Here is a 9,154-nt window from a genome sequence, read left to right as displayed (position 1 = left end):
GAGTGAGCTCTTGCCACATTGACACTGATCATTGTGTCACTAAAAAGGGACATTGAGAACTTGCCTCCAGCATGTGCTGAGGTCTTCAAACCGTCATCCAGGAGGGCTTCCAGATATTCCATGTCCTGATCTCGGTCTAGAAGGGAGCAGAGATCAGAACCATTCCATGGTGTGCTGGGATCCCCTTCTGCCTTAGGGAACCGGGCACTGCAAGGGGGTTGGGTAAGGCCGTGGGAGCCAGATGCCAGTGGCCATGGCCAAAGCTGCAGAGGGGCCTGCGGAGCTCTGGGCTGGCTCCTGGTCCCTCTCCTCCCTCTTTGCAGGCCCTGGGCAACATCCCTGGAGGGGCGGCTGGAGCAGCCCAGGGCCCCTCAGGGCTCTCTCACTCCCACCACAGAAGCCCTCCCTACAGCCCTGGGGAAAACCCTCCCCCACGCTTCCCGGGGAGAAGGGAGTGCTGTCCCGGGAAAGGGGAGCCCGGCCGCCGGCTCACCTGCTCCCCGCACTCGCATCGGAGCAGCCTGGGCAGCCCTGGCAGGCAGGGCCACTGCCAGCAGGAGCAGAAGCAAGAGGCGCAGAGCAAGGGCCATGGTGCCTTGCCCTCAGCCAGTCCCGCAGCTCTCGCTGCCACCACAGTCCTGACGCTGCTGTCCCAAGGTCAGCACCGCTGCCGCCGCCGCCGCTGCTGCCGCAACAGCTGTGGTCAACGCCGGACTGCTCGGTCGCTGTGGTGCTGTGCAACCGCAGGGCTCTGGGACCTCTGTGACCTCAGAGCCTGCTGTGACCTCACAGCCAGGGTGGAGTTGTGTGGGGATCGACCTCAGGAATTTTCCTTCCCGGGGCGGGAGCCCATCCTGTACAGCAGCTCTGTCCAAGGGGTGTGACACAGTCCCAGCCCAGCTGATCTCACAGGCTGGGGGATGACGAGATGGAGAGCAGCGCTGCTGAGCAGGACTTGGGGGTGCTGTTGGATGAGAGGCTGGATGTGAGCTGGCCATGTGCACTGCCAGCCTTATCGTGGATGCACTCAAAGGAGTGTGCCCAGCAGGTTGAAGGAGGTGATTGCACTCCTCTGCTCTGGTGAGACCCCACCGGGAGTACTGCATCCAGCTCTGGATCCCCAACCCAGGAAGGACATGGACCTGTTGGAGCAAGTCCGGAGGAGGGACAAAATGCTCTGAGGACTGGAGCCCCTCTGCTTTGGAGACAGGCTGGGACAGCTGGGGGTGTTCAGCCTGGAGAAGAGAAGGCTCCAGGGGGACCAGATTGCTGCCTTTCGGTACCTTAAGGGGGCTTGTAAAAAAGATGTGACAGAATTTTTAGTAGGGCCTGTTGTGACACGACCAAGGGGGAATGGTTTTAATCTAAAAGATGGTAGATTCAGACTAGACATAAGAAAGACATTTTTTACACTGTGGATGTTGAAATCCTGGGACACGTTGCCCAGAGAGGTGGGAATCCATCCCTGGAGACTTTCAAGCTCACACTCTGAGCAACCTGATCTAGTTAAAGGTGTCCCTGCTCACTGCAGGACATTGGACTAGACGGCCTTTAAATGTCCCTTCCAACCCAAGCCATTCTGTGCTCCTGTGCAGCATCAAAGCAGTGCTGGATTAATGCTGGGTAATGATGCTGGCACCTGGTTTTTGGCAGTTGTGCCATTTAGTGATGGGCTGAGAGAGGACTGAGTGAAGCCTGCAAGTAACAGACAGTGTGCTCAAGGAGAAACAGGAGAGGAGCACGGCCTCCAGTTCAGACAAATGGAAAAAGGCCAGCATTTTGCTGCCCATTCCTTGCTAAGAAATAAAGGAATGTCCTGAAGATCCCTTCATGTGGGTGCACTATGGGCTGTTATCAGTACTTGTGCTCTGTAAAACAGGTAAGTTGTTGCAGCTTCTCGCCCTGTTTATCGCTGGATAAAACCCAGATACTGCACTGCTCCATGTCTACTTTCTTCCAAGTAAAGGCAAATTTTGTTCATTATTGAGTGGGACATATTCATCTGTTCACGTGCAAATTCTCCTTGCCATGCATACAATGCTGATTGGCTCTAATCGGACTGTAATTAAGACCTACCTCTCACTGTAATTAAGGCTGATACACTGTGAGGCAAAGTGTTGAGTACTATGTCCTGGTGTCTGGCACTGTAGAGAGTTTTTCCGTAATTAAATGATATTTGAAGGCAGGTGTAGTATACCATACTTCCGGCATACTAGAAATGAAAAAACAGTCTTTGAAACAGGATTTTATCCTTTCTTCCTCCTCCTCCCAGGAACTTTAATCTCTGAGGTCTAAGCTCTTCAGCTGCCTCAAAAACATTGGTTTAATTCAGACAGGCATCCATGCAGTGAGCAACAAATCAGGACTGTGGCTGTGAAGCTTGAAGCAATGTACGTTTATAGCGCTAAAAATAATAATCCATTACCCAGGTTAAGCCAAGCATTTCCCAAGTAACTCTACCTATCCTCAGGGATGTTTCAAAAAGAACCATAGTAAAAGCTGGGAGTTGGGGAGGGAGGATGTCATCAAAATTAAAAATACAGCTTTCTGAGATCTCTATATTCCTATAAAAAGAGAGTCAAAATTGTTCATATATGGAACATTAACTAAGAAGTAAAAAACAGATTGACAAAATAATTGCTTGGGGAACAAAAAAACCTAAATAAAAATAAGTTTACCTGTGGATTTCTAAGTAAACCCTCACGCTAAGGAAAAAACTAGACCTGCTAAAACTAAACACAATAAGGCTATTTTGTTTGTCTCAATATAAAAAAAAACAAAAACACTGGAAAGAATCAGAGATCCTCAAGACCATTACTATATACAGGAACCTCCAGGTATTGCGAATAAATGGAGGAAACTGTAGTGTGCAATTCAGAGAGGTAACAAGGAATTTATTGGTGGATTTGTTGCAAGCTTTCTAATTGCAGACTGGAAAAGCAGAGGAGCTATCAGACCATACTAAGACCTTTACAGCAGTCTGACAGATGTTTCTGGGACCAGCTGCAGAGCAGAAAAGCAGCACACAATTACTGGGACAATCTCCTTCCTGGCTGTAGACTTTCTGACAAAAGTCTGTCCCCCTGGGCTGCGGGAGCTGTCGCAGGGCAGGGAGGGTTGTGGTGGCAGCTGCTGCTGCAGGGATGCCTTTGGCCCGTGTCCCCCCAAGGAGCCCCTGCCCAAGCAGCTGCGCTGCCCCTGGGCTCTCCTCCCGGCCCTCTGGGCTTTGTTGGTGGCACAGCCTGGGCCCAGGGGCGGCAAGGTGCCTGTAGGCCCCAGCTCTGGGGAAACAGAGAACGTCCTGGCCGTATCCAACGTGCTGCCAGCTCAGCAGTGGTGCAGAGCACGGGCTCACGCTCCCCATTGCTCCCACAGATGCAGCCGGCACCACAACACGTGTTCCCAGTGACCAGAAGGGGGCAGGAGGAGGTTGCTGTCAGGGATATCACTGTTTGCTTGTGCTAATGGCAAGCCTGGCCACCCATTTCTGCCAGAAAATGACTTGGAATTGCTCAACTGAACCTCGACTGAGAGCTTCCCGGATCAGCTCTTTTATATGAATAAAGAGGGACAGAGCTGGCACAGCTGTGTCCAGGTGGTACCACCAGCAAAGCCCACACGGCACCAGCACTGGCTGAGCTCCATGTCCGGGAGCAGCCGTGGATGCCCACGGTGCGGGCAGGCAGGAGCCAGGCACAGCGCTGCTGTGACCAGCGGCGAGACCCTGAGGGGCTGGGGGATCCCATGCTGAGGGTCCCTGGGCTACGGGCACGTTTCTTTCAGCGGGATCATCTGGGCTTGGACCTCCTCCAGTGGCATGCCCAGGAAAAGAGGAGAGCCATCAGTAAGGGTTTGCCTTGAAAAAAATGGGGGTGGGACTGGGGTTTAACATCAGACAGGGTACAGCTTTTTAAGCACAAACTAATCTTTTAAAGTATAAAATCTGTAATTCATTTACAATGCATTTCACCCACTAAGTACATTACCAGTGTGTGCAGTACGCATTTGTTTAATCGAGGAGTGAGGGGAAGCCCTTTAAATTTAAGGATGCACAATCTAAGCTTCTTTACACCTGTTTTGTAGCACTCACCTCTGACCTGGCACTTTTTTGTTATTATATTCTGGGCCAGATCATGGGTTTACAGTTTCACTTATAAAGTAATGGAAAAAATAAAGCATTTTTGTAAAGCTTGGCAAGGCAGTATGTGTTCCCAGGGTCCTGGGAGGACTTTTGTCACTGAGAAGTCGCTTCATTCTAAGCTTGATTAAAAGGCAAACCAAAATTCAAAAGCATGGGTTTGCTTAACTTCACCAAAAATAATAAACCCCTGGAAGTGAACTCGGGTCTCTGCATGTTGAGCTGATGGATGGTTCATAAACCTGCCTTTAAAAACAATGCAGTTCCCGATTTTCCTTCTGTACCTCAGCAGCTCTCCCAGCTCACATTCACCTTGCCCACTGTGAGCTGTTACAACACAAGACTCGGTTAAAATTCGCCATTCTTGGGCCAGCAGTTAAACTTTGCTTTGAGCCTTTCTGCAGCTGCCCGAGGACATTCGGGTGCCCATGACAAGGACACGCCGTGCTGCTGCTGCTGCCCTGGAGCACAGGCGGCATCCGCACCTGGCTGCTCATGTTCTCCACGCAGGAGCCTCCCCGGCAGGATCAGGGCTGGAAGAAGGAGGGGTTGTGTGTGCACCGGCCTCTGCCCCGTGAACGGAGGGAAGCCGAGCTGAGCTGTGCTTGCCGGGCCCCGTCCCATCCCCGCGCCCCGCCTTTGCTCTGCGCAGCTCCAGCGCTCGCCCACACGCTTTGATTTGAGCTCCCGTTCCCCGGGTCAGCAAAAGGCTGGCGAGGCAGGAAGGATGAAAGAAGGTGATGCTTTGACAGCTCCTTTTTCATGGTAACGAGCAGAACCGATCCTTCTGCCCCCTCTGCTCTCCACGGCCTTTTCTTTCTTTAGGGAGGGAAGAATTCAGCTCAGCCTTCCAGGCACTGACCAGATAAGCGGGAGGGCTCGGGGTGTCTTTGTGGGCTCTGCCGGTGGAGTCATTGCTTTGTTTAGGGGTTATTTGCTGTTTGTTTCCTGCATATGATGACAGGTAAATGTGGATTAATAGAATTAAAGGTTTGGCTTGAGGACATGAGACAGCAAACCGTCAATTACTTCCCGGTGATTGCTGCTCCGTGCGTCATGTTCGCTCAGGAAACACAGATCCATCAATTTAGCTGGTCCATGGGAACCTGCCACAGGAAAGCTCCCTCTGCTTGGAAGGGGAAGAAATAATTGCTGCCTTTCCAGCATTAATAATTTTCTGTTCTAAAAACAACATCATCTTGCTATAGAGGTAATTTGGATTATAAGCAAGGTGCACCCTACCTAGGAGAAAATACTTGTTTGATGCAAGACATTGCTGCTTGCAGAAGCAGGGCCTTAACTGGTAAGGCTGGAGAACTGCAATCTAAACATAAATTACTTTTAATACTTCAAAACAAGTGCCAAGCCTTAGGGACTGACAGTTCCTCAAATTCCTAAACTGTACAGGTCTAAACTCTCAGGATCTTAGATCCTTAATGATGGGTTTTTGATGTGAAATCAAAACTTAGATCATTCATATCCCACATAGTAGTATTTACCTAAAAAGCTTTATACTTACGTAATTTTCAAGTTTCCTATGTTTAAATGCATTTGAAGCATCCTTTGGAAACTGTAAATCACGATGAACAAAGATCCCCAAACCAAAGAGAGCAAAGCAGGCAGGGAACAAGGAGAGAGGGAGGAAAGCAGCGAGTGTGAGATTGACAGCACAGGAACAAACCTGGTGTATAATTCTGCTGCAGAGAGATTAATCACAGCTTTTCTGAGAGATACCAATCCCTGGCTGCACTGAAAGGTCTATTGTTCAAAGTCAGTGCATTTACCCAGGAATATCCTGCCAGTGGTGGGAATATTTCACAGCTGGAAGGCTTCTGAAAAACCTGTCGCATCCCAGCCAGGGCTCCAGCAGCAGAGACACAGTTTTACTGACAAAATAAATTAAGAACGTTCTTTTTCTTGATTTTCTTATTCTTTTCTTCTCTGCTGACAGAGACAGCATTGGAAATTAAGCAGAGCCATGTACATTCATTAATGGAAACACAGACCTTTCACACTAAGGACCAGCTTCTCTCCTAACTTTTGCTTATAACAGTTTGAATATATTCCTTTTTTTTGGTTGGTTGGTTGGTTGAATTAGAAATCTGAGCAAAAAAATAATTTGCAACTAAGGAAACTGCCTCTTCAACATGAAAGCCAAGTGAAGTATTTAATTTTATTGCCTTTTTGTATCTTAAAGTGGTAGTTTGAGATGTGATTTATTAATGCCATTCAGTAGTGACAGGGGGGCTCATGGGTGACAACAGAGTGATGCCCCACAAAACTCAGGTGTACCCTTGCTGGAAATGCCACCCTTGCCTGTTTGCCACCCTTCCAAGCACAGAAATGGGTAGCAAAACCTCCTCTTCGGCAATTTTCATGAGCATTGGCTCTGCTCTAATTGCTCCTATTTCTGCCTCGTGTAATTTTGTGCCAAGCAGTGCCCCTTAGACCTACCAGCTCCAGGAGAGTGAAAATACTGTACTCAGAGCTTGGCTTAAACCTGACAGTGCTGTGCTTCAAACTTAGGGCTGTGGCTTTGTCACTGCTGCAGCAGGGCTTGCAGGGCACTCTCATCCTCCATCCCCAGGAGGGGATGGGCTGGGGGCTGCTGAGGGACAGCTCCAGCAGGGCCAGCAAACAGAGCAGGACGGGGCAGACGGGGGTGTCCCTGTGTGTGGCACTGCCATGGTGCTCCCGCTGATTCACTCCCTGCACAGCAAACACGGGCAGCCAGATGAAAGGGGGATTCAGTGAGAAGCCAGGGAAAGCCTCCCAAGAATAAACACTGTGTAAGTAAAAGCCCAGGAAAAAGGCCAGGGAAGTGGCTACACTTCCAGTGTCGAAGCACACAGGTTCCTTGGGGATAAATGAACTTGCAATTACATGAACGGATTTGAAGTGAAGGTTTTGCTATTATCATGGGAAGTTTTGCAAGACTCTTGTGTTTGAAATAAAAGTAGCTCTTCCACAGAAAGAGGTGCCATACATTTTCTACAATGCAGAATTAATGTATTTAAATTGCTCTGTACAGTTCTCTCTACCATAATGTCATACATGAAATCCCTAATTGTGTTTGGCCTTTGCCTATTAAGTGTTTTAATCAATTAACTCTGAGTTAAATAGTTTTACATTGAATGTTAAAATTAACCCTTAAATAGTTTTAAATTGAATGTTAAAATTAACCCATCAGCCCAGGTACAAAAATCAAGTCCCATTATCAAGGTTTTCAATTGTTCAAAGTAGTTTCTTAAGAGAGTTGCACTATTCCAAGTTAAAAATCCTCAGTTTTAAAAATCCCCAAGTTATGTCCCTTTCTCAAACTTTAAACCACTTGTACACCATAAGATTTATCTTTCCTATGTTTATTGCCTACTTTTACAAGTGTTTTAAGATGTGTTGGATGGATTTTAATATTTTTTTAATAGTTTTTACTTGGCACCCTAACTCAAAGCCCAACTCCAAAAACCCCAGTTTCTAGCAGCCACCAGCTATTTTTAGCCCCTCAGCCCTTAGCCGGCAGGCAAGCTCCATGGCAACCTGAATTTTAATGAGGGCATTTTACCGCCCTTATCTCAACTGATACCACCCCTCTGACAATGAGGAGCCATTGGTGGGCTGAGATGTCTCTCAAAGGGAAAGCACCAATCACTTTAAACTGAAGGGGCGGGCTGTGGGCGGGCTGTGGGCGGGCTGGGGCAGAGCAAAGGAACTATAAAAAGTAAGAGAAGCCTCAGGAAGTTCCGAGGGAGTGGTGTGCAGGCTGGCTGTGGGTGGGTGTGAGTGCTGGGCATTAAAAGCCTTACTCCTATTTAAGGAGCCTTGAGTAATTTTTTTCTGGCTTTTGGACCAGCCACAAGTCAGCTCAGCACTGCAAGTCCTTTTTCTCTACCTGAGGTTTAGTGCTGTCTCAGCCAGAAGATCTCAGATCCCTGCACTCCTGGGGCATACCATCTCTCGAGCCATAGGATCCCAAATTTTTATATTTTCCTAGTTTTCGTAATTTTTCAATTTTTCTGTTTCCAATAAGTTATTTTAATTTGTAATTTAACTAAGAGTTGTCTTCTTCCTCACACATAAATAACAGTACCCTCCACTAGCCCTTCTTGTGAAATCAAAATGCTCTTTTAAAGTGTTCCCAATGAGAGTAATCTGATTTGCTTGCTTAGCTTACGGTTCTTCTATGGCTAAAGACCCACAAGTAGTTTAAGCTTCATATGATGGGAATATATTTGCCTGCTACTGCTAACTTCTTCAAGAATGTGAGGCTCTGTGGTTTTTGGCAGAGTTCTCTGTAATAAAAAACTTCCCACACTCTTTAGCAGAAAACAGTATCAGCTACAGCAAAGTTAGAAAATAAAATGCGATGACATCAGTTCATCCAGAAGAATCTGAGTGCTTTTGCAGATGAGCCTCTGCAATTAATAGTTCATTTCACTCTCTGTGAGCTCAGTTCCCTGAGTGCCATCATTCCTACTGATTGACATCAGTCCCTGCTCCCTGTCTTTACCAGCTGCAGGTCTGTCCAGCCTTGGGTGTGGTCCAGCACACACACACCCACAGCTCCCACTCAAATTTTGTGCCACCTGGAACAAATTGCCAAGATGTCCCTCAGCTCGCAACAGCAAGGAGTTGGTATTGATGACAGTAGTCAAGCAGAAATTGTCCAGATTTTCTTTATTGTCTGATTTTTAAAGTAGAAGAACAGTTCTAGGGTGCCTAAATATAAAACATTACCATTCTGACTGGAAATAACCTACTACAGACACCTTCCTTTGTGCATTAGTGTTTCCTTCCTAGGGCTTTTTATTCTTCACTTAACAGAGCTGCTCCTGTACTAGTTCGGAGTGTTTCAATATTCCCCTCCTGTTCTTGGATTATTGATTTGGACCTGTTTGGTCCATCTTGTTGTATTTTACAGAGTGAATGATAACCTGAGGAAGCACTGTCTCCTGAAAGAGAAGAAAAACGGCACGGATTCCAGTATAGGATAACCTAAAGCATAACTTCTTAGACAAA

This window comes from Aphelocoma coerulescens, chromosome 11, assembly GCF_041296385.1.
Source record: "Aphelocoma coerulescens isolate FSJ_1873_10779 chromosome 11, UR_Acoe_1.0, whole genome shotgun sequence".
Lineage (NCBI taxonomy): Eukaryota > Metazoa > Chordata > Aves > Passeriformes > Corvidae > Aphelocoma > Aphelocoma coerulescens.
This window is presented reverse-complemented; position numbering follows the sequence as displayed.